The sequence below is a fragment of the Pleurodeles waltl genome, chromosome 6, assembly GCF_031143425.1.
Source record: "Pleurodeles waltl isolate 20211129_DDA chromosome 6, aPleWal1.hap1.20221129, whole genome shotgun sequence".
Lineage (NCBI taxonomy): Eukaryota > Metazoa > Chordata > Amphibia > Caudata > Salamandridae > Pleurodeles > Pleurodeles waltl.
The window spans coordinates 1,244,469,488-1,244,496,951 of NC_090445.1; positions in this window are offsets into that span (position 1 = coordinate 1,244,469,488).

Genomic DNA, 27,464 nt, shown 5'->3' on the forward strand with positions numbered 1-27,464 from the left:
GGACAGGACGTTTTGTGTCCTAAGCAAACAGCATTTAAGAGATCCCAGGTATGCACTGAGTGCAGAAAAATTGCACATTCCTCTTTCTGTACACTGTGTATAACATATACCCCATAAAGTGTCAAATATGAGACACAAATGTGCAAAGGTGCAAGGGTACATGTTTCATATGCCCCAAAAGTACATATCCATCTTGGGCATTGCAACTGTGCAAATGGGGTAAGTAAAGTTGAAGTTATGGGAAACATGAAGCAGGAGTATTGTCATTCATGGGTGTGTGTGTGTGTGCTGAGAGTCATGAATGTGCAAAGTGACTTGATAGTTACACAAATGGAAGGAGTGATGCTACATCTGTGTCAAAAAATTTTAAGGGTAATGTTGCCAACTGAGGCAACTACTACCTAACCATATTTAAAAAATTTGACAAGTGCAAGCATTGTGGCAGTGTGAAAGGCTGGTGCCATATGATGGCAGAACGAGGCCTGAGGAATGGAAGCTGTGTATTCCTGCTGTAGGTGGCACCCAAAAAGTATAGCCTCAACATCAACTTGGTTACACTGTTTTTTTTATGGAGCCAACTTATATATCTGCCTAAGGCTGGTTGATTACATGACTGTTCCCTTGTCATCAAGAAGCCAATTTCCACTTTGCACGCATAGCATATTCATGTATGGTGCAAAACATGCCAAGTGCAACCATACTGACAGGGTTCCCAACATCAGTGCTCTGACTTACACCATGGTGTGCCGTATGTTACATATGGCACGCACATGATGGAGGTATGTGTTGGTGATATGTGATTCAAAACAGGCAAGCACCTGAGTGGTTGCCTGCTTCTTCACATAGATCAACTACAAGAGTCAGTGCTTTAGCCAATGGACACTATCCTGCCCCCTATATTGTTTTATATATATATATGTATCTGAAACATGTACATATATCTGACACCCACATCTGTGCATTTTCTTGTATGATAACTATGAGCCACACATGTGTAAAACAGGTGCAGCACAGTACTATGTCAACATCAGTACTACTCTGCTGAATTTGAAACACAGGCTGCCCAGTATCACCAAGAGTACGGGGCAGGCCTGCACCTGCGGCTGCACAGGCACATTACTCAGCAGCCAACGCAGGCATACTTGGACCACAGTCCAAGTGTGTCTGTGTTGAGGGGAGTGTATATATGCAGGTAGGTATCCTTTCCCGGACATAAACAGTCTACAATGTCTATATGCTACTTCTATGTGTGCTGCAGAATACAGCTCACGTAATAGTGCAAAGACACCTGTTAGGTTATTTTGTAAATGTGCAGGAAGGGACACCTACATGCAAATAAGCAAACACCCATGCCCCTTTACTTCTTCTGTGTGTGCCTTCAAATGGCGCACACATATAAGGAGTAAGAAATAAGGAAATATCAATGCATTCCTCATCTCTTTGCTATGCTTACACAAGCCCTGGGCTGTTGTCCGTCTTTTGGCGCTGCAACAAGTAAGATGCCCTGAAAATCTGGGGCAGCATCAAAAGCAATGGTTGTTACAATGGTTGGGCCACTGCAACAACCATTGCATGCCCCTCTGATGCCAAATACTGTGTCATGCTGCCCCATATGTAAATGGAGGCTTTACGCTACAAAAAGCTGCATTACAGCTCCCTGTACATATGTTCAGTGAAAAGCACCACAAGAGTGTCAGGGAAAGTGACGCTCTGGTGGTGCCAGGGCCTCTTTATTCTGGCCCTTTGTCTTTCAGACAGAAATGTAATGGATGGCAGTTGTTCAGTCCTAACACAAAGTTGACTTGCAAACACAACTTAACAAGTTGAGTGTGTAACAGTTATCCATGCAAATGAATGTTCAAAAATCATTAAGCTATGTGTTCCTGTCATGTCTCACCTGCAAAATCTCCACCTTACACAACTGTAGAGGTGTACCACTTTGAAGATTTGAAGACCCCGATGCAGCCAGTAAGTGTCACCTTGTGCGTCACATTCCAGGATTTTGTGTGAGAGGGTATGATGTGTGCTATGCAGTGTTGAAATGGCATGTGTGACCAATGAGATAACATCATCAGAGTTAGGGTATTGACATCATGTCTGATGCTATGTTGAGAATGTAGACTAAGTTGATTGTTACACAAGTGCCAAACTGTGCTACTATGGAATTGTGGGTGTTAGGAAAAGGAAAGCATGACCACATACACAGTGATGTCAGTCAAGAAATGTGTCAGAGGCTGCTGTCTATCTGATTAGCGTGCCTGCTGTCTACATATTTGTCACACCACATTTTACAGCACTGTGAGCAACACGTTACCTTAAGTTACTCAGGACATGGTACAAAGGATGTAAATGGGTTGAGGTCTCTAGAGGGCTTATGAGGGAGACACTTACACAGCTGGTGCCTCACTAGTTTTCAGAAATCAACTGAGGCAGCAGCCGTGCAAGGAGGCTTATTGTGCTGGGCAACAGACAGTTGAGTACACAGTATGAATTCAAATCTGATCAGATGAATGAGGGACATGTCTACGGATTACAGCAAACTAGATGTGTGCCGATTAACCAACATGATCCCCCCATTATGATAATTGTGAGTGAGCTTGATCACATCACGTGTGTATAGAATGTGGATGCAGAGTGTATACCTCATACTTAGGAGATGTTAAACATGTATGTGCACATGTAGTTCAATAAGAAGGAATACTGTCGCTGCATGCAGTGCAGTGCCACTCTTCCTGTGCCCCTTAGGGCACCCATACCTCCACCATGTGTGCGCTGCATAAGAAATTTTGCACACCATGCCACAGGATAGGGGTCAATAGGTATAAAATCTGTAGACAATATACATGTTCTGTTCAGGCTTAGGGCAAACAATATGGGCACTAACCCTGGACTGTACATAGGGGCCCACTGTAAGCAATGGTGTGACCCCTAGTAATGCCTGATCTGAGCAGGTGTTAAACAAAGAACACATGAATGATGCATTGGTATTCCTTAGAATTCCCGGTGCCATTTGTCCTGCCCCCTTACCGGGTGAACCCCACCTTGTATCCATGATACCTGGCCAAGGCTTAACATAGCGCAAGGGGTGTCAAAGTGGTGGAATGCATGTATTGCACCACTTTGTGACTACGGCACAGGGATTTGGGACTTGTTTGGCCACTTGATCCTCACAGGTATGATGTCACAAATTTTGTGCAAGGAGGCACTAGTCCACTTACCTCTGGGCCCTTATGGATAGCCGTTAACCCAGTGACATCTACATGATACCATAGATGGCTGGTAGAAAGTTTAGTCTTGAATTGGTAATTTAAATTTTTGTGGAATGTCTAGTGGACAGAGTGTGTCATCTGAGAATGCTGTGTACATTGCATGTTTATTCTACCTCTACCCAATGCAGTATTTGATGCCATGTTCTCCTCATGTTTTAGCTGCCACTATGACCACAGCACAGAAGCATGTTTTTGATAAGAGGGCAGAACATTTCCGCCACATCATTGAGGTACAGGCAGGGTACTGGAAGATGGCCAGGAGAAATCTGGGGGGAAAATCTTCAGGGGCTTGGCGTGCCTTTCCACACGCGGGACCTCCGAAAACAGGCTGCAACAGTGCAGGGCACATCAGGCACAACATCAGAGGTCAGGGGTGCCTCAGCCTACATATCAACAGCACCTATGCCTACACAGCCACCGCAACAGCCACATCCTCAAACTTTGAGCCAGACATGGCAGCCATTATGGCGAGGTTGGACAAACTTGAGCAGGACAATGCTCACAAATTCAAGTTGTTGAAGTACTGCAAAAAAAGCTGAAGAAGCTGTAATCATGTTAATGCACAGCCTCCCAGTTCTTTCCTTTCTCCAGTTGTATATTGCAATGAGTTTTAGTGGGTTTTAGGTGGGTATGGATAGGTTAGTTAAATAGATTAGGTTAGTTGTAGGATACAGTAAGCATAGTTGCGGGGTGGGTTTTAATATATATATTTTTTGGCGAGTTGGGTCGGGGGTTATGTATGGAGCTCTATGTTTAAAAATAAAATCCATAAAAATGTTGGTAACAATGGGGTCTTTGGTTGGCAGTCAGGTTACCCCCTGTCAAAGCAAGGACCCTCACTCTAGTCAGGGTAAAGGAGAATCACTCTTAGTTAACCCCCGCTAACCCCCTTTGTAGCTTGGCACTAGCAGGCAGGCTTAACTTCAGAGTCTAGGTGTAAAGTATTTATACCAACACACACAGTAACTCAGTGAAAGCACTACAAAATGACACAACACAGATTTAGGAAAATAGGAAATAATTATCTGAACAAAACAAGACGAAAACGACAAACATCCGCCATACACAAGTCAAGTTATGAATTAAAAAATCAAAAAGTCTTAAATCATTAGAAAACAGTGCTAAAGCTGTTAGCGTGAAAAAGTACCTGGGTTGCATCAAAATAACACTGCACGGGCAAGTGTGCGTCGTAAAAGGCCAGCAATGCGTCGATTTTTCACTCACAAGTGAGACCGTGCGTCGTTCCTCCTCCGGTCAGGTCAGCGTGTGTTGTTTTTCCTCTCTGCAGGACAGCGATGCGTCGATCCGGGCAAGCACTCGGGACAAGCTTTGTGTTGTTTTTCCACGCCCAGCGAGGTTTGCATTGAAAATCCTGCCGCACAGTATCAGCAAAACCGCGCTATATGGGTTATGACATTATCAGCCTCCTTCAGCGGGTGTTGCGCATCGTTTCTCCTGCTGCGTGTGTCGATCTTCCAGCTGTGATGCAGGTGGAGCGTCGATTTCTGCCTTGAAGCTGCATCTTGGAAGGTGCGTCAATATTTTCCCTGCACGGCAGTCTGTGTATGGATTTTCCGTCTTGGTCTGCCAGCTTCACCTTCCAAGGCCCAAGGAACTGGATAGGGCACCACTTGGCAGGGCAGGAGTCTCAGCAGAGAGTCCAAGTGCTGGTAGGAGAAGTTTTTGATGGCCCTGAGACTTCAACAACAGGAGGCAAGCTCAGGACAAGCCCTTGGAGATTTCTTCACAAGCAGGAATGCACAACAAAGTCCAATCTTTGTCCCTTTGCACAGGCAGAAGGAGCAACTGCAGGATAGCTCCACAAAGCGCAGGTACAGGTAGGGCAGCACTTCTCCTCAGCTCTTCTCCAGGCAGAGGTTACTCTTGATGTCTGGAAGTGATCTAATTTATCTGGGGATTGGGTGCTCATCTTATACCCATTCCTGCCTTTGAAGTAGTCCTACTTCAAAGGAAAGTCTCTCTTGTTTGTGAAATCCTGCCTTGCCCAGGCCAGGCCCCAGACATACACCAGGGGGTTGGAGACTGCATTGTGTGAGGGCAAGCATAGCCCATTCAGGTGTGAGTCACCACTCCTCCCGTCCTTCATTAGGATGTGCAATACAATTTCCAGTTCACACAGCCCATGAGAGATCCTGAGCCATTTGTTGTACTTTCAGAGTCCAAGGGTGAAGGACATGTCATGTGACATGGGTAGGAGAACTGTGTATTAGTGAGGAGGTGTCCAAATTGACCACAGGTAGGAATTGAGATAATGACAGTCTATAGCAGATAACTCAACAGTGGTTGAGTGAAGAGGTCACATTGCCAGCTGTCATAACACTGGCATGATCGTAAGCACAGAACTAAGGAGATACTGTCCATGTGGCACAGACTGGTGCTACCGGGTGTTTAACCATGTGAATGTTATGCCTTCCACATCTTCATCCTCTGATGTGTGTGGTGCCTTTTGTACTATGGGTGGTACTGTTGTTGAAGTTGACGGGGCCACACACGCACATCAGGGGATAGAGATGTGGAATCAAGGGTCCCAGCAGCTGCCATTTGTGGGAAAACATACTGCAGCAAGGAAGAACTGTTGATTTCTCAACACCGCAGCTACAGCACGGTGTTAGGCAGCCATGTTTTCCCTGAGGGAGGCTAATTCCTGCTGTATGGACTCCAGGGTATTTTGTATAGCCCCCTGCCTGTTGTCTGTCATGCTGCTGCCACTTTGGGAGGGCAATTGTTGAAGCCTCTGCCTCATAACAGCAGCTATGTCAGCCAGGGACTGCTGGAGCCCACATAGCGGGAGTGGGTGCCTCTGATGACAGCTGAGTTGTCCTTAGTTGGACTGAGACACCTCTGCACTCCCTCTAGGCTGCCTGCCATGGTCTCCATCCCCACCCGCACTGGCTTGGCCAGCTCCTGCTGGACTCCTACCACTGTACCGGATGTCTGGGTCTTCGGAGACCTGGTGCTGTGTTTTGGCAGTTGGGTGGTTCATGTGGAGACCCCACAATGCTGTGTGTCCTACTTGCGACTAGAGGTGGTGTCTGGAGGGAACCTAGAACATCCTGGAGAGTCTCTTCATTTATGGTCGGTAGCTGGTCATCCATGTCATCTGTAAAATCCAGGACATGCAGTGTCAGCAGAAGGTTCATCCCTGCAATGAGATAGTGAAATGTCAATCTTTGACTGTAGTGGCTGTTGACATGGCTCATCATTTACTTGGTACTGGAGGATCAGTGACATGTTACAGACCCTAGGTTGTAGTTGTTAATTATGTGTTGCATTATTTATCACACATTGGGCAACCTTTCAAGGTATTTTGTGCATTGATCCCACACCACCCTGTTCCTTGCAGGCCCCTTACCCCAACCACTGACACCATGGTAGCATGTCATTTACCATCCTATTCACCATGGTGGACATTTCCACACTAGTGTAATGAGTGTTGTCACTATTTTGGCACTGGTCTACCAAAGCACAGGGAGGTCCATTGCTTACAATGCTTGTGTTACTTTGTCATCTGCTTTTAGCAGGCCCCACACATGTGCCAATTGAATGGCACAGTGCAATCATTTTGTATTGTCAGCCCCATTAGTTCGCCCCTCTCTACAATAGGGACATTTCCTTGCATACAGCATATTTACCACAGGCATATGTTGGTGTAAGGATGTACAATATGGATCAATGCATGCAGTTTGAGACTTTGTTAATGTGGCAATGACATAAGGAGGATGGAAAGCATTTTGCCTTGTTGTGCCACCCTTATGCATAAATAGAGGTGCGTCCAATTATACCCCCCCCCACCCCAATTCTGGGCAATTTAACAATTCAAGAAACACAAAATTGACTCTTGAGGATCAATAAAAAAACATCACTTGGAGAAATAAAACATCAATTATCATTGTCCTCATATATGTAATTTCTTGTATTATTGCAATGTGCACTCTGTGTAGTATTGGCCCCTTGCCACTGTGGATAGTCCTCTGGGACAATAACCTAAACGTTACATATCATCTCTAAAAACATTACATCCAATACATTGCACTTATGTGTTAATTAATTGACAACCGTAGTCCATCTCTATTACAAGCAATACTGGTCGATCTATCCAGGTAGTCTATTAGTCTAGTCTTAGTTGCAGCAGTCTATTGCTGTCATTTGTACTGTAGAACAAAATATTTGAATACACCTCTATCCATGCATCAAAAAATAATAAGGAGATCTGGAAAAAAATAATGTTGATGCGTCTTGGCCTATTTAATTCTGGCCTCTTCAGGACTCACAAGGTGCATGCATCCCTTCAAATAAAAACATACATAAACAGTTACAAATACAAATCGAAACACTACCTCTTTTAAAATGTATTTGTTATTACGTACCATCTTATGTGAAAAAATACAATAAAAAACTCACCACTAAGGTGTTAGGCTTGTCCCGTTAATTATGGACATAAATGAAACTCTTTTCATGCTGTTATATTCTGTTAATTGTTTCCTCAAAATGTCCTAGTATTTTATATGACGCCCAGTTCATAGTGCACCTAGTGAAAATCAACACGCTCATTAATATACTCTTCATGTTAAGTTGGCATCCAGTGAAAAACGTGAAAGGTGTTACTCTAATTCAAAACTACTCACAATAATGGGTCTGTTCCTGAGGGAGAATCTCCGTCCTCAAAGAAGCGTGCCGCTCACTGTGGTCCTGTCAAAGAGACAACGCATCATCGGAACCAACTCTCTACAGTCATTACTGTATGCATCATAACTTAAGATTTGTGCTTACTTGTGTCATTCCAAATCACTCATGGACTGCCTGAAAACAGGTCTCAACTAGACACTTTGATGGAAACAACTCCGCGATTAGTCGCCTCTGCCTCTGCCATACAAAGCACGGCACAAAAAACGCATGAGAATCAATTTTGTATGTTTCAAATTGTTGTGCCATCCTGACATCACCCCTGAGTTGGTGTTGACTTTAGTCACAGGCTCTGGTGAACATGTTGTCTTGGATCTGGGACAACAACAATATGCAACATGTGTTGTTGTGGCACAGCTACAGCCACACTGATTGCACGTCCCTTCCAGGCAAAGTGCTGCATGTGTAGGGGCATATTTACAAGGTGGTGTCAAGCCACAGTAAGTGGCTTCAGACCATGGTGTATTTGTTGGAGTGCATAGTGCCACCAGAGTGTCACTAAAAGTGAGACTCGGGTGGCGACGTGGTTTTTTGATTCTGTCCCTATGTGTCCTGATGTAGCCCTTTTGCATGCATTCAGTGTGTCCTATGTGCCTCCCCCTTCTGCCTTTTGTGAGATTCCAGATAGTCCCCTCCTGCAACTTACACTGCATTTGTATTAGTTCTTGGTTGTCTGCTCTGTCCTGCAATTCCAGTGACCAGCTCCCCTGGGATGACCGCTGCCACCATCTCCTCCAGCTCATCCAGGTCGTCCTGGAGAGCATGACTTCCACCTCCAGTCTGCAGTGCTGCCTTTTGGTACCTGGCCAGTTTTTCCTTTGTTCTGCGCTTGCAAGCGTGCCAGCTCTTCTTGCAATCAGTGACAACCCTTTCACTTCTGCCACGGTGTTGACTTTATCTACTATTGCCTGCCATATAGCCTCTATCCTACCTATTGGCAATTTGGAGATGAGGAAGAACTGGTGTTAATGCTCCATCTCCTCTCTGACCAAGATGTCATTCTCCTCCTCACTAAAGTGAAACTTCCACTTTCTCTTATCCTCCTGGGACTTTCATGGACCCTCCTGGCTGCTCCTTGGCTGATTGGGATCTCCCTGGGGTCTCTCCTGGCCTGCATTCACCATCTTTTCTTCCAATTATTTTTATATAGCTTGTACACAAGAAACAATTTCATCACCTGCCTGATCAAAATCAGTAAATGGATGAAAGTCAACTGTCTCAAGCTGAACAGTGATAAAACAGAAGTAGTGAACTTTGTCAAGAACACCTCACCATAGGGCTCAAGCTAGTGGCTAGCCGAACTTAAACTCACACCGAGTACCTCACCACGAACCTCAGAATTATCATTGACAGTAAACAGAACTTTACCGTACAAGTCAACGCCATCACTACATCTTGCTTCCACACTCTGAAGATGCTGGGGAAGATCTTCAAATGGCTCCCAAGCAACACTAGAAAAACTTCCACTCATGCCAAAGTCATTAGCAAGTTGGACTACACAACACCCCCTACATCAGAATCACCAAGCAACTCACCAAAAGACTGCAAGCCACCCACAACTCGCCAGCCAGACTCATTCTCAACCTCCCTTCACACACATTCAAGCCTCCTGCTTGCACATATTTAACGCATACACACAGACAGATCAGGACAGACATTTTCTTAAATCACCCCTAAAACATGTCATTACCTCCCACTGCACATCAGAGTCTCCCCTTCTCTTCTTGAACTCTGTAAAAGCTGAAGACTTGGCTACATTAGGCAGGACTAGTTACACACCTGCTTAGTGCCAGGATACCCTTGTGGGTATTTTTATTTTACAAATACAGATAACATATTTTGTAGTTGTGAATCGGTCTAGACAGTTCAATTTGTCTCTTTTCATCTTCTGTGGTTGTGTGTAGAGCACTTTGTAATGTGTTTGTGTATTGTTTTCATAAAAATAATATTTCTAGTCACCTAGAATAACATTATATACATAATATTTAGACATTTGGTATTCACAGTAATTTGTGTGTCTGGCTCAGTGGAGTAGACTGAATGAGTGACTGACTGTAGGATGAATTGTGAAACTATTTTTCTTTTACGATATACCTAGGGGAATCCTTGTTACTTTGCTCTTGTGGCATTAGGCATTCTGTCACCCTTGTTCCCTCAGGAGTGACCTCACTTTACTTTATATATCTTTATTTCGGCTATAAGCCATAAAAGTAGACAATTCAAGACATAACATGATTAAGAAACATAGCACTTTAAAAATTTTAAGAATGTCTAGACAACATTGTTTTTAAACATTTTTGTTTTTACAAAATCTCGAGGCGTATAAAAATATTAGATCATTAGAATTTGGCTTCAATCAATTAAAATTTATCAGACTAATTAATTATAATCTAAAACCAAATTCTTAAAAGCACGTGATTATCAGAGTTATAGTTCGTGTCTCCTATGTTTTTCTTTTTTTTTTTTTTACAAGAACCTCGCCGCTGGGGGACCAATTTTATCATTTATCTCTGTTTACTGGTATAGAATGAGAAAATTACATAATTTACTTTTTTAAGAACCCTAGATAAATATTGAGGTCACAGATTTATAAAAACATGCAAATCATCATTATTCTTTAAAACTAAAAATCCAGACCATTAAGGCTATAGCTTCATCCAATTAAGAACTGATATATTAAATGAATATAGTCTAAAACCAATGTGTTGGAATTACACATTTATAATAATTATTTTGTTCTTATTGACCATGCTCTTCGCAGGTATCCCACCACAGAGAAAACTATTTTATCACTTGTATCAGTTGTTAGGAGTCGTAATGCCGTATTCCATTCCCTTATTCCAATTTCCCTACATAATGGAGCAATCCACTTTTTCCTGGGTGCCAGATATCTAGGGCAGAAAAGCATAAAGTGCGCAAGTGACTCTTTTGTCTTTTGACAGTGGTGGCAGTATATTGAATTGCAGTCCTCCGGTCTCCATTGCGCTGTAAATGACTTAAGCGGAAGGGTCCCTAGTCTAAACTTAATGAATAGTGTTTTGATATATGGAGGATTTACATTATCCATATAGGCCTCAAACTTGGGACTGCATTTGTGGTCTAAGAACTGCAAAGTCAGACTGCCATGATTTTTTAACCAGGTTTGGGTCAGAATGTTCTTCCAGTAGCACTTTTTTACACGTTCCTTACCTCACTTATTTGGGACCACAAAGGAATATTCACTTGGCACAAGGCCTGCTGGGTGGCTGGATGCATAGAGAGGGCTCACCTTCGGGCAGTGCAGCCTTCCAGACTGGATGCAATGGGTGCTTGGTTTGAGCAGTTGAAGCTCCTGGGTCAGGTCACCAGTGCCTTCTCTTCCTTGGCAGCCCCAGGTTCAATCAGCGACAAAGCAGCCTCGTGGCATAGGACATGGATGCCAGGTCACACAAGTTGCTTTTTCCTGTATGCATTGATTCACTTCTCTATGGGAACCGCTCAGGGAAACTGGGAGACCCTTTATGACATGGGATGACTCCTGGCTTTGTTCTCTTCTAGATGTTTCATCAGGTCATCCCTAAAAGAGTCTCATCTGGTACTGGCAACACTGAAACGAGTTATAGCACAAATACAACAGTGTTACAGTGGAATTCAAGAGGATATACTGCTGACGGCTTAGGCTTAATGACCCACAACAGGGTTGTTATGTACATCACCCACTGGTGGAACAGTAATGTTTTAAGGTAGAAGAATAAGTCAATCCAGATACTATTTCAGGCTCACAAGAGATTACATCGTAGACCACAGTACTCAGTATATAACTCATATTTCCAGAGCCCTTAATCATTGAAGACAGGCCAGCGGAAAATGAGAAGCCAGGTTTTTAAGAGGGCCTAGTTAATAACAGTTCTTACAGATTATCATCCAATCATAATGCTGGGGATATTAGGGCCATTCCCTCCAGCTGGAACTCCACTAGAAGGAAATGAGAAGATTTGTGCCCTCCCTGATCCTCTTTGAACTCCAGTCTATATAAAGGAGAAAGAAAGAAATTACAGATTGGGGATCATTCAGACCACCTGCCAGAGATGTCCACTATATCTTTTTTCTCTCAAGTAGGCATTGCCCATGGAATAAAAAAATGTTATTCATAAGGCAGCGGATGGCATTCATGCTACACCAGAGATGGCAATAGCCTCTTCTTTATCTCAGAACAGGGAACACTTTCCCTGAAGAAGGATATGAGGGGAAGGATGTGGAGGAGTTAAACAATCCCCATGATATAGTCAACTCATGCATAATGTTTGATTTACTAGAAAAAGCACAAGGCAATAATCATTTGAACTGAATGCTATTGTACTATTGAGAAACATTATCAGTAAATCAGATACAGACATATATGCATCAAAGACACAAAAGAAAACACACTGACATGGATATTTTATTTATTTACTTTATTGCAAATATTGTATATTTGCAATATTGGAATATTGTCACCTCTATTCTTGTGACATACAGATCTATCATTTTAAAGTTCCACTTCTACACTAATTTTCCAGACAGTGAAAGTGGATTTGCTGGGTAAGGTTTTAGAACTGATTTGAAGTATTTCTCTGTTAAATGCCATTTCTTGGCTGTAGCTCTGGTATTGCCTTTGTGCTAGTTGATGACTATCACAGTAGTAGCAATGGTGCTGCCTCTAAGCAGGAGTATCCATAACAAGGACATGATGAAGCATGCAATCTCAGCACCTGGCTGTCATCAGCCTTCCCAAAGCAGTCAGCAGACACAGACAAAGGAGCAGGCCCTGGTTACAAACTTTGCTGTCTTTAACAAGGGACATCGCTGATCTACTTGTCAATCCTACCATCTAAACTATGTCATCGCTCAGGAAGAAATAATCAACAGCACTTTCCCAACAAATACCTCACTGAATTTCTGTGAGCATCTATTTCTCCATCCTCCCTCACTTCAGTGTCTGAGTCTCCACCCTCCAGTCACAGGGTGCAGTCAATCCACTTCTACTGCCTAGAGAAGCTGTATCTACATTCCACCACATGCCATGCTTAACTGCTTCTCACTGGTCCCAGCACTCAGCCTTTCACAATACAGGGAGTCTTACTACTACCACTGCTACACATCCACCATACATACACACACATGTACATTTTATCATAAAGGCCTGGGAGTCACGCAGATTACTCTACTGGTTTTTACATTCGGTGCCTCTTTGCTGGTTTTCAATACACTTCTGTCACATATTTCTCTCCACCACCCTTTATCTAGTCTTTAGAGTTGTGCAGACCACTAGACTGGTGCTGAAGCTGTCACCGCTGTTCTTGATTCCCAGTGCTATTACAGCCGGCATTCAGATCACTTTATTACTCAGAATTCCTTTATGGACATTTGAAATGACTTATGGAGCCTCACTGAATTCTTCTTCTGCTCAACAAGGCTGTCTTATGATCCTGAACTTACTTTGCTTTGCTGATTGCCATAGCCCTTTGACCTCTGACTTTTTCAAACACTTTCTGCCACCCTTTTCAGACCACACTCCTTTTTACCCATCCACCTTTAAACCCCCTGTAAATTTTAATTTCCCTTGCCCTCTGATACACCATGAGGCTAATGTGGCAGCATCAGACAACATCTGTTATTGCTCAGAAGTTAGATTGTGAAAGTACTGACTTTTTATTCACTTTGCATGCTCTGATTTTTCAGCATTTAGTTACCAGTTCAATAAGTGGGCTGAAATAGGTGCAGATTACTAGTGGTTGAAAGCATGAGGATTATGAGTAAGAACTGTTTGCAAAAGAAATATCCTAATACATGTGGACTAGAATCTAAAATCACAAAGATGTCTTCCCCTTATAAGTCCCTAGTATATGGTACCTAGGCACCCAGGACATTGGGGTTCCAGGAGATCCTTATGGGCTGCAGCATTTCTTTTGCCACCCATAAGGAGCTCAGACAAACCTTTCTTCAGGACTGCCATTGTAGCCTTAGTGAAATAGTGCCCACACTATTTCACAGTCATTTTCACTGCATTTAACTTATAAGTCATATATATGTCTAACCTTCATTTACTCAAGGATAGGTGCAAAGTTACTAAGTGTGAGGACACCCTTGCACTAGCAAAGGTGCCCCCACGCTGTCCAGGGCCAATTCCCCGGACTTCGAGAGTACGGGGACACCATTACACACGTGCACTAAAAATAGGTCAATACCTATATGTAGCTTCACAATGGTAACTCAGAATTTGGCCATGTGAGGTGTCTAAGATCATGGGATTGTCCCCCATTCCAAATCTGGTACTGGGGGGCCAATCCCATGCATCCTGGGTGCTCCACCATGGACTCCCAGTACTGCCATACCAGCTCTCTGGAGCTTGCACTGCAGCTACAGCTGTTGCCACCTCACAGACAAGGTTCTGCCCTCTTGGGGTCTAAGCAGCTCAGTCCCAAGAAGGCAGAACAATGCATTTCCTTTGGGAGGAGGGTGTTACACCCTCTCCCTTTCAGAAATAGGAGTTACAGGCTTGTGAGGGGGAGCCTCCCAGAGCCTCTGGAAATGCTTAGAAGGGCACAGATGGTGCCCTCCTTGCATAAGCCATTCGACACCGGTTCAGGGACCCGCAGTCCCTGCTCTGGCATGAAACTGGACAAAGGAAAGAGAAGTGACCTCTCCCCTTTCCATCACCACCCCAGGGGTGGTGCCCAGAGCTCCTCCAGTGTATCCCTGGCATTAGTCATCTTGTTTTCCAAGGTGAGGGGACACTCTGGAGATCTCTGAGTGGCCAGTGCCAGCAGTTGGCATCAGAGACCCCTCCTGATAGGACTATACCTTGGTAGGTAGCCAACCCCCTCTCAGGGCTACTTAAGATCTCTCCTCTGGGTGTCTCTTTAGATTCAGCTTGCAAGACCCCTCCAGGAATTCTCTGCATCCTCCGCTTCAGCTTCTGACCATCGGATCAACTGCAGACTGCTCCAGGAACCGCTGTATTTGCAACAAAGTATCCAGGATGATTCCTGTGACCTGCAACTTTAGCTCCAGCCAACAACTGCAACAGTTTCCAGGGTGTGCACGCTCTCAGGACTCACTATCTTCACCCTGCACCAGAAGAACCAAAGGAATCTCCTGTGGAGTGACGGAGACTACCCCGCTTCTGCAGGCACCTTCTGAAACGGCAACTGGTTCTCTGGGACTCCTCTCCTAAGGTCCAGCTGTCCAATTTTGGAGGAGGTAAGAGCTTGCTTTCCCGGTTTGTGACACTACCCCTGTGCACTGCATCATCTCCAGCTCCTTGGGCTTCTGGGCACTTCTTCCAAGAATCCTTTGTGTACAGTGTAGCCCAGGTCCCCAGCACTCCGTCTTGAGAGACACAACTCGCTGAGTTGTTCTCCGGAGGCGTGGGACCTTCTTTTGTTGTGCTGCACCAACCGCACTTTCCATCTTCTTTGTCCCCATGTCCTGGGACTCCTGTGGGTGCTGCCTGGTCATCTGTGGGCTCTCTCCAGTGTTGGGAGCCCCCTCTGCCTCCTCAGTGTGAGTTGAAGCCCCCAGGTCCCTCCTGGGTCCAGGCAGTGGCATTTTGACGCAAACTGTGACCTTGCTTGAACCAAGGCTTGTTGGACAACTCCAGCGACGCAAACAGCCTGCATCCAACATCTCGATGTGGGACATTTCCTGCACCATTCAGAAACCCGCAACCATCTTCTTTGGTGCTCTTCTGAAGACTTCTTCTAACCGGAGAATCCTCTTTTGCACCATCTTCTAGGTTGGCAGGGGCTTCTGTCCTTCCTGGAATCTTCTGCGACTTCTGGACTTGGTCTCCTCTCTTCACAGGTCTTCAGGTCCAGGAATCCACCATTTGTTGCTTGCAGTCTTGCTTGGATCTTGCAATAACTCTTATCATGACTTGTAGTGTGTCCTGAGGCAACTTGCAGGACTTTCCTCCTACTTTCCTGGGCTCTGGGGTGGGATATTTTACTCACCTTAGGTGTTTTCTTACACTCCCAGTGCCCCTCTATACACTACACTTGCCTAGGGGGGAATTAGTGATTCACATTCCACGTTCCTAGTATATGGTTGTTTTTGCCACTAGGCCTATTACATTCTATTATATTTTCCACTGTTTGCTCTATTCTATGACTATTTACTTACCTGATTTTGGTCTCTAGTGTATATATTGTGTATAATAACTACCTCCAGAAGGAGTATTGCCTCTAAGATATTTTTGGCCTTGTGTCACTAAAATAAAGTACCTTTATTTTTTGTAACACCGAGTATTGTCTTTTACTGTGTGTAAGTACTGTGTAAATATAGTGGTAATGAAGGAGCTTTGCATGTCTCCAAGTTCAGCATAATCTGCTCTGCTACAGCTACCTCTAGACAGCTTAAGCTGCTAGAACACTGCCTACATTTCACTAACAAGGGATAACTGAACCTGGTACACGGTGTAAGTACCTAGGGTACCCACTACAAATCAGGCCAGCCTCCTACAGCCACTAGCCTTTGTAGTCTTGGTTTGCTTCGTCCAGATCATCCCGGTGCTTCTTGTCCTATTGTGTTGGCCATCATTAAACTTGTCTTTTGGCCACCATGGCCTTTCTTGGTTCCCCTGTCTTTCTTTATCCTGGCCCTGCTTCTCTCTGGTCCTCTTGCACCTGATCACTTTCTCATGTTTCTCCTCGGACTGAATGTCCAAGCCCTGATACCACAATTCCTGGTCCTGATTGTCACCTTGGCCCATCTGGCTTCTTGAGTCCTGGCCTTCTTTCTCTTTGAGCTCCTGGTTTTGATTTTCCTAGTCCTCCTGGATCTGTTCCTTGTCCTCTTGGTCCTACTGGTAATGTACCACTCGTCTTGGCCCTCTTGCTCCAGCATCACTTTGTTCGGGTCCTCCTAAGCCAAGTCTTTTTGGTCCTGGTCCTCCTGGCCATCACTGCGGAGTCCACATGATCTTCCTGATTCTGTTTGGCCTTCTTACATCTAATCCTCTCACCCTAGTCCTGTTAGCTGAAATGATTTATCTGCCCCATTTGGAAATCCAAGCCCTGGTTCCCTGGGTCCTGATCTTCATAATCCTCTTAGCTTTTGTTTATGGTCATTCTAATCATGATACCTTTAGTACATCTCATCCCCCTTGCTCTAGTCCTCTGGGTACCCTTGGTCCTGGATCCCCTGGACTTCTTAGTCCCTGTCCTTCTTATCCCCAGAGCCCGTGGACTTCTTAGTCCCTGTCCTTCTTATCCCTGTCTCCTGGTCCTACAAAGCATTATTTTCCTGATTTTTATAGTGCTCAATCTGGTTCTGAGCTTCCTGGTCCTAGCCCTCCTGCTCCTTATCCTCGTGGTCTGCGTAAACGTGTCCTGGCCCACCACAGATCGTCCTAGCTTATTCTAGTTCTAATGATCCAGGACCTCTAGTTAATTGTCACAGAACTCCCTGGCCCTGTACTTTCTGGTCCTGGTCTGTCTGTCTATCATTCCCATGTATTCCTGTTCCCTGGTCCTCTGGATCCTGATTCTCTTGTTTCAAAGGCTGTCAGTTATTGACCTTTTCATCCTCCTCACCCTAGTTCTGGTCCTTCAGTCTTCTTGGTCCTGCTCCTCTGGTTTAGCTAGTCACCTTGATTTGTGTGCTCCTAATACTTCTAACCTGGTCCTTGTAGTGTAGTCTTAGTTCTGGTACTTCTTTGTCTGGTCCTCGTGTATCAGGTCTTCTGATGCTGGTACCACTGGCCTTGGTTTCCCTAAGGCTCCTCAATTGTGGTCCTCCTACCCCAATCCAGTCCTACTAGTGCTCCTGGTTTCCTGGTTTGCCTATTCAGTTTGTTCTTGTCCATCTGACTCTGCTCCCTTTATCATGTAGTGGTCCTCCTAGGTCTGGCCTTTCTTATCCCTGTGGCACTGGTCCTCCTAGCTTCCATGTTGCATATCATCCTGGTTCATTTAGTCCTTGTCACCGTGCATTAGGGACAGCTGAGTCTGACCATAATGGACCTTCTAATCCTTGTCCCACAGGGGTTGGATTTCCTGCTTCTTTTTTTTCTTCTTGGTCCTGTTGATCTAGGATCCTGGACCTGGTAGCCTTGGACCTTTCGAGTCATAGTCTCCCTATTCCTTGTCCATTTGCTTCTGGCTCTTTGGTCCTTCTTGATCCTATCTATGTGGCCTAGACTTCCTGTGTGAGAATGAAGCCTCTTTTTAGCATGCTTACCTTCATTATTGGCCTGTGTGTCAGTGTTTGTCAGTGTGTTTTAACTGTGTCACTGGGATCCTTCTAGCCAGGACCCCAGTGCTCATGGTTTGTGGTCTACTTGCCAGTCTGTTTCACTGTTTTTGTCAGTATGCTTAACTGTGTCACTGGAGTTCTACTAACCAGAACTCCAGTGCTTATGCTCTGTCTGGTTCCAAATGTTTACTTACATATTGGTAACCCAGTATTTCACTCCAAATCGGCATACCGGACCCCCCTTATAAGTCCCTAGTATATGGTAAGCAGTTACAAAGGGCATTGGGGTTCCAGGTGATCCTTATGGGCTGAAGCATTTCTTTTGCCACCCATAAGGAGACAACACAAATGCTTCATCAGGGCTGCCATTGCAGCCTTTGTGAAATAGTGCATGCAATATTTCACAGCCATTTTCACTGCACCAGGTCATTTATAAGTCACTTATATACCAAACATTCAGACCCTGAAGGCTGGGTGCAATGTAACTGTGTGTGAGGGCACCCTTGCACTAGCAGAGGTGCCCCCACATTGTCCAGGCCCATTTTTTCCCAGACTTCATGAGTGCGGGACGCCTTTTTAAGTGTGCACTGCACATAGGACAATATCTATGTACAGCTTCACAATGGTAACTCTGAATATGGCCATGTAAGGTGTCTAGAAATTGAGAATTATACTGCAATACTGATTCCAGTATTGGTTTCACAATTCCATGGACCCCCAGTACAGCCATACCAGCCTTCTGAGGTTTCAACTGCAGCTCCAGCTGCTGCTACCTCACAGACAGGCTTCTGCCCTCCTGGGGCCTGGGTAGCTCACTCCCAGGAAGGCAGAACAATGTATTTTTCCTTTAGGAGAGGGGTGATACGCCCTCTCCCTTAGGAAATAGGTGTTACAGGCATGGGAGGGGTATTATCTCATAGCCTCTGGAAATGCTTTGAAATGTACAGATGGTTCCAGGCCTTGCATAATCCAGTCTACACCGGTTCAGGGATCCCCAGTCCCTGCTCTTGCTCGAAACTGGACAAAGGAAAGGAGAGTGACCACTCCCTTGTCCATCACCATCCCAGGGGTGGTACCCAGAGCTCCTCCAGAGTGTCCTTGGGTTCTGCCATCTTGTTTTCAGGATGGTCAGGGAACTCTGGGATCATCTGAGTGGCTAGTGCCAGCAGGTGATGTCAGAGACCCCTCCTGATAGGTGCTTACCTGGTTAGGTGACCAAACCCCCTCTCAGGGCTATTTAGGGTCTCTCCTCTGGGTGTTTCTTCACATTAGGATTGCAAGACTGCAGCAGGAAGCCTCTGCATCCTTTATTTCACCTTTTACCGACGGATCAAACGCTGACTGCTGCAGGAACTCCACAAAACTGCAACAAAGAAGCTAAGATGACTTCTGCAACATTGTATCTTCAGCTCCTGCCAGCAACTGCAACAGTTTCCAGGTCATGCATCCTCCGAGGACTGCCTGTCTTCAGCCTGCACCAGAAGAACCGAAGGAATCTCCAGTGGAGTGACAGAGTCACTTCCCCGCTTCAGCGGGCATGTCTCTGCAGTGATAATCAGTGGCTTGGGTCCCTTCTCCAGATGACAGGCGTTAATCCAGTGACACAGGTGATAGACTAAAGTGACTCCGGCAGTCCCAATGTCCAGCTGTCCAAATTTGGTGGAGGTAAAGGCTTGCATCCCCACGCAAGACAGTACCCCCGTGCACTACAGGACTAGCAGCTGCTAAGGCTTGTGTGCGAACTTCCAAGAAGTTCTTCTTGAACAGCACATATTAGTCCCCCAGCACTCCTTCCTGAAATGCACAGATCCTGAGTGGTTCTCCGGCGGTATGGGAATCATTTGTGTCATGCATCATGGGCCTCCATTTGCACCTTCTTTGTCCCCGTGCTGTGGAAGTCCTGTGCGTGCTGCCTGGCCTTTTGAGGGCTCTCTGAGTTGCTGAGAACCCCTCTGTCTCTCTCTCCTGGGTCCTTCCTGGGCCCGGTCAGCACCATTTTCTGCTAACTGCAAGCTTTGCATTTATCAAGGCTTGTTGGCAGAATACAGTGATGCAAACCACACTGCATCTATCCATCCGGTGTGGGACATCTTCTGCACCAACCAGGAACCTTCATCTGTCTTCTTTGGTGCAATACTGACTTTGCCTTCTCACCTGTGGTTCTCCTTTTGCACCTTCATCCGGGTTAGCAGGGGCTCCTGTTCTCCCTGGACTCTTCTGTGCTTCCTGGACTTGGTCCTCTTCTTCCACAGGTCTTCAGGTCCAGTAATCTGTTGTTGGTGTCTTGCAGTCTCTTCTGGTCCCTGCACTATCTTCTATCTTGACTTCTAGTGTGTTTTAGGAATCCTGCTGTGTTTTAATCCTGCTTTCCTGGGCACTGGGGTAGGGTATTTTACTTACCTTTGGGTTTTTCTTACACTCCCAGCATCCTTCTACACACTACACTTGTCTAGGTGGGAAACCGACTTTCGCATTGCACTATTTTAGTATATGGTTTGTGTTCCCCCTAAGCCCATTGCAACCTATTGTGATTTTCACTATTTTCACTATTTTCTGACTATTTAATTACCTGTTTTGGTTACTAGTGTATATATTGTCTAATTTACTTACGTCCTAAGGGAGTATTGTCTCCAAAGTATTTTTGGCATTGTGTCACTAAAATAAGGTACCTTTATTTTTTTGGTAACACTGGGGCCCTCATTTTGTAATTAGTGGTAAAAACTGCCTATCACCGCGGCAACGGCAGCCAAAAGACCATTACCGCAGCTGACATCTGTCTGCCATAATAATGCCACAGCCGGATTTCCGCCACAAGAAAGGTAGAAATCCGGCTATGGTCATGCTGGCAGAGGGTGTTAAGGTGACGCTGCTACCAGCAGCAGCGCCACTCCAGTAGACCGCTGCCAGCTGTATTATGAGAAATAATACGACCTGGTGGTGTTCTGCTGGCGGGCGCTTCTGGCAGTAGCAGCGTCCCGTCCCTTCCTCTGCCGGAATATCCCCTGGTTTCAGGTAAGTCAGGTTTTTGACAGTGGAGGGGCGTGGGGGTGTTGTGGGTGTGTGGGGAGATGTGCATGAATGAGTGAGTGTGTGTGCATGCACATGAGTGTGTAGTGTTGATTTTATGTGTGTGTGCATGTGTGAGAATGCGTGTATGAATGCAAATGTGAATGAGTGTCTGCGTGTAAGTTTGGATGTGTGTACGGATGTGTGCGTGAATGAATGGATGCATGCATGTTTGAATGCGTGTATGGCTGTGTGAGTGAGTGTGTGAATGTGTGGTGTGTGCCTGCGAGTGTGCGTGTATGGGTGGGAGTGGAAGGGGGGTGAGTGGATGGAAGGGGGGTGGATGGGGGTTGTATGGAGAATGTTGGTGGGTGGACCTCCTACCAGTGACAGGGAAGGAAATCCCTGTCATTGGTAGGGCCTACTGCCATGGTTTTCATGGCATTGTGAATGCCATGAAAACCATGGCGGTAGGCTGGATCATAATGCCGCCGGCGCGACTGTAGCCACCGCTGGGTTGGAGATTATCTCCAGCCCAGAGGCTGCTACTGCCATGGCGTCGGTGTGGTATATTGGTGGGTTGGCTTCAGCCAACCCGCCAATGTCATAATGTGGCGCTATGTACTGCCAGCCTGTTGGCGGTACTACCGCTACATTAACACTGACCGCCGGCGTCATAATAACCACCTGAGTATTGTCTTTCATGTGTGTGAGTAATGTCTGACTACAGTGGTATTGCAGGAACTTTGCATGTCTCCTAGTTCAGCCTTGTCTGCTCCTCCTACAGCCACCTCGAGACAGCCTGGCTTCTAGACACTGACTACATTTCACTATCAAGGGATAACTGGACCTGGTAGAAGGTGTAAGTACCTTAGGTACCCACTACAACCAGGGCAGCCATCTACATCCTGTCTCTGCTTCTTCTTTCCATTGTTCTCCTGGTGGTGTTCCCCTTTGACCCGCCCACATCAGTCCACTACTTCTGGCCCTCGTTGACCTCGTCCCTCTGGCTCTGATCAGCACCCAGGATCTTCAAGCCCATCCTGTTGTCCTGTTTCAGGGTCTTCTGTTCCTTCTATGCCTGCTCTTTCCAATTCTGTGGTCCCTTGTCCAGTTCAGACATGACCTCATTGTTCCCACATTCCCCTGCCCATCCTGATCCTTCTCACACTGGTCCTAGTACTCCTAAGACTGTTTTTCCTTGTTCTTTTCCTCCTCATCTCTTTGTTTCTGTTCCCCTGTGCTCTTAGTAACACTGATCCTCATGGACTGGGTCTCCTGGGTCCTGATTCTTCTTGTCCTGGTCCTCCTGGCTCTGGTCATCCTGACCCACCTGGTGGTCCACTTCCTGGCTCTTATGCCCCTACTAGTCATTGTCCTCCGCCTACCAGTCCTAATCCCTTTCTTACCCAGATCCCCTCCACAATGACTTCAGTCAGGTACAGCCTCTAAGCCCATCATTCAGATTTTTTTGTTTAGCTTCCAGATTTATATCACTGATACAACACTTTCAAGGACAGAGATGAGGGCCCAGTACAGGGAGGACCCTTCCTACTTTACAAAAACAGCTTAGCACGTTAAAATGAAACGATCATTCCCAAGATATATTGAGTGGGTGACTAAAATTTCACTGTGGCTGAAGGGCCCTCTTGACATGGACCAAACGTATAAATGCTTCAAACTCACTCTATTTATTTGGTAAATAGTTTCAAAAGATGCGTTTGTTTAGCTGACACTTGAGTGAATAGGCACTTCTCTTGTGCATTACCCAGATGCCTTCCTTAACAGGCTCCTCCTTTCACTTTCCCTGTTCCACAGAAGCCACTTTAGTCTGTCTCACTATATTTATCACCTGCAGGCATCCCAAATAACTTTTCCCCAAGCACCAATTGCATGCTGTAAGTGTCTGTCCCTCCGTGGCCCAGATATCACCTATCTCTCTGCAGTACCTGGTTGCTACTGCTTGTCTACTGCTGCTGTGTTACCAGGTTTGAAAATTCTAAACATGCCCGTTCTCCCTTAAAAAGAAGCCCAAAACTAGCAAAATGCCTTCCAAAGAATTTTAAAATGCACCCATTTCAAGAGTCATCAAACGGAAGACCATGAATACTAAACAAAACCAATGAATTGTCATAAATAAAGAAAAATGTTTTTGTAACTACATACTTCATCATTATCATCATAGCTTTATTTCGGTAAAACACAAATACCATAAAAGCACATAACAAAAAATCACAATTTTACAAAAATAGACTATAGATAAAAGTCCTTGAATATAAAACATTTTCCCTTCAAGATCATACCATATAAAATCGTGATAGAAAAAAATATTACATTTTCCATAATAAATATCGTGACACAAATATATTCCTAATTAAAAACGACATATGGGTTAAAATGAAAGTACAAAGCATTCCCATTATGAACTCCTATTAATGGGATCATTTAAAAATTTTTGTTCTAACACACCACATTTAATCTAAATAGCTTGCTAAGGCAAATGCCACTGTGCCCTCTGTATTAGACCTAAAAATTCTGAGGGCAGTAAAACGATTCTGGAAGCCCATGATTCTACAAAGAGGTACAATCCATTTGATTTGTTGTTTATCATAAGCAGGACAATGGAATAGTACATGTGCACTACATTCAGGAAGGCAGCAGCCCATCGGACAAAGATTGGCTTAAGGATCATCTTTAGACCAAGTACAGGTGAAAGAACGTAGCGGTAGTGAGCCTAGCCTGAATCTGATGTAAAGGGCGCGGGCTTGAGGGAATGTAATCAAATCCATATATGATTCAAACTCGTAGTGACATTTGACTGATGTAAACTTATCCATCAAACTACCTAGAGGGACCTCTGCTAAATTTCCCACTTTTAGCCACCGCCAATATCCATCCTTTACAACGTGTGCCGCATTTTTGTGTAAATTATTAGGGGCCATCCAGAAATGGGCCAGCCCCAGTTTAGTCAGACTAGCCCTAACATACTTGCACCAGGGGATTTTTTCCGTGTAGTTTCCACTAAAAAGAGCTTTCAACCATGTCCTATACAGGCTAAGTGTATCCAAGGACCATATTCTGATCCAATATAATATTGGTTTCAGCGCTGCTATATGAGCAATAGAATCAAGGTTCACATCCATGCGTACAGGCAACGTAGGAGAACTAGTGGGTATTCTGAAAATAGACTTTATAAAAGAGTTTTCAGCATTCTCCAGATCCTTTAGGTTACCATGTCCCCATAGCTCCGCTCCATAAAGAGCATTCCCTCTTGCTTGTATATTTCCATTGCTGGAGTGATTGCGAACCTAGGGGACCTGTTTGCAAATCTCAGTACGCCACCCAGGTTCTGCTTCAGTGACATATGTGCCCTTGCTATCTGAGTCTGCCATCTATGCGCATCCTCCAGTCTAACCCCCAAATACACGAATTCAGCAACTCTCTCCAGCTCTACCCCTTCCATAGAGATACTCTTTCTTACTTTACGTTTGTTATCACCAAAGATCATGTACGTTGTTTTAATAGAATTCACTTCAAGACCGTGATCTCTACAGAAGGATGTGAATTTTTGGAGTAAGTATGCTAAATCAGACGCAGTTTGGGATAGCAATAATGTATCGTCCGCAAAGAGCAGGCATGGTGTCTCCCCCCACCCCTAATTTGGGTGCATCATTATCACAAGCAAATAGATAAGGAATACAAGCATTTATAAATATTAGGAAGAGGGATGGGGCCAAAACACACCCTTGTCTCACTCCCCTTTTAATTGGGATCTCTCTTGTTGCTTCCCCATTGGCTCCCCATCTAACTTTGGCAAAGGTCTTATTGTACAAGCTTTTGATTGTATTTAATAGCGTACGTGGGAGTCCTGCTCTGTCCAGTATCTCCCATAGCTTTTGGCGTGGGACCAAATCAAATGCAGATCTGAGATCACGAAGGCTACGAATAACTTCCCTCCTTCCAGGTCGACAGACTTCCATTTCATCGTGAGGAATCTAAACATCTGGTCGATTGTGCTAATTTTTTCCCTAAAGCCAGCTTGGAAGTCACTCAGGATTTGTGATTCTTGCATCCATACCTTGGTTCTCATCAGGATCTGATGTCAAAATATTTTTTGGAGGTTATCCAAAAGACTAATTTGCCTGTAATTTATTGGGTCAGATCTATTTCCCTTTTTATAGATAGGTATAATGATAGCACCCCTCCAGGTGCAAGGATAATTTCCAGTGGCCAAGACTGCATTTGATACTTTATTTATATATGGGACACATATCTCTGGGTCAGATTTATATAAATCAGCCGGAATACCATCGAGACCAGAAGCCTTTTCCGTTTTTTGGGCCATAATGGCCTCTCTTGTTTCAGATAGTGTAAATGGCATAGAGTTATTCTCAGAGAGAGAACCCAATTTGTACGCCTCAGGATCATGAACTTCCTCTTCATAGAGTTTTGTGAAGTGATCAGCGCAAGTATCGGCGGGGATATGACAGTCAAGTCTATGGCCCTGGTTTCGCCCATTGGAAGCTACCAGGGACCAAAAGTGTTTTGTATGCTTTTCCCTGGCTGCTGTCAATAGATTCTGCCAGGCCTCCATTTCCCAATTGTTTTTAACATGCTTTATTGTTAACGCATAATCTCGTCTGGCATTCGTTATCAGGGTTTTATCTCTTGATTTGATCGCTTTGATCAGGCCATTTCTAGCAACCCTGCATGTTTTGTCAAACCACCTGTGACAGAAACGCACCAGGTGTTTGACCTCTCTACTAGTTTTTAGGAAAAGATCCCGAAGCGTAACAAATAATGCCATATGGAGACTCAGGATCTCATTTGGAGAATGGAAAGAAGGGGATTCAGCAAGCTGATGTGTTGAGACTATACCATACATAGGTGGTCATTACAACCCTGGTGGACGGTGTTAAAGGTGCTGTAATACCGCAAACAGGCCGGCGGACAAAAAAAGGGAATTACGACCCTGGCGGAAACCTCCAACTAAGACAGCCACTTTAACACACCGCCCGCCACGGCGGTACAGACAAACAGCGCGGCGGACACCGCCAACAGACAGGCGGGAGACAATGTACCACCCACACTATCACAACACACCAATCCGCCACCTTTTCCGGGGTGGATTCACCGTGGATAAAAACACGGCGGAAACAGCTTTTGTTATGGGAAAACGCTCACCACAACACATCCCACGAGGAACGAGGACACCATGGAGCCGGAACTACAAATACTCCCTGCCCTTGTATTCCTGCTCATCTACGACCAACAGCGACATAGGCGCAGAAGATACCAGTGTGTACTGCACCTACGACAGGGGGGAGGGGGAGGCAAAAGTTAAGGGGACACCCACCAAACACCCTCATCCCCACCCTCGCACTAGACAACATACACACAAATGCAGTCACAAAAATCACAGTAACAACCCACAATCCCCCCGGAAGAATGAAAACACAAAGCGAATTGCGGTCAAACATTGTATTGTGCCAATATACTACTCAAACAAAAATATACTGATATATATCACGAAATCTGTCAAAATTAAATATACAATACAAGAAGTAGTGCAGATATGTACACAACAATGTCCGTGCACAAACAGTCCAAAAATCCATGGGCGAGGCCCACAATAGATACCTGACCAAAATCCGAGAGAACACTGCCGGGGCAACAGATAGAAACAATACAGGCACCTCAGGGGGAAGGGAAGGGGGGGCACCTCAGCCAGATGAATGCGAAGCCAGATCCCCGACGGGGCTACATGCCCATGTATGCCATCCTGGGGATTGCAAAGCCACAGTCTCTCAAGTCTATACAGTGGGTGGGTTGCCCACTGTTCAATCCTGGGGAGTGCAAAGCCACAGTCTCTCAAGTCTATACAGTGGGTGGGTTGCCCACTGATCAATCCTGGGGAGTGCAAAGCCACAGTCTCTCAAGTCTCTACAGTGGGTGGTTTGCCCACTGATCAATCCTGGGGAGTGCAAAGCCACAGTCTCTCAAGTCTATACAGTGGGTGGGTTGCCCACTGATCAATCCTGGGGAGTGCAAAGCCACAGTCTCTCAAGTCTCTACAGTGGGTGGTTTGCCCACTGATCAATCCTGGGGAGTGCAAAGCCACAGTCTCTCAAGTCTATACAGTGGGTGGCTTGCCCACTGGACCATCCTGGGGAGTGCAAAGCCACAGTCTCTCAAGTCTCTACAGTGGGTGGGTTGCCCACTGTTCAATCCTGGGGAGTGGAAAGCCAAAGTCTCTCAAGTCTCTACAGT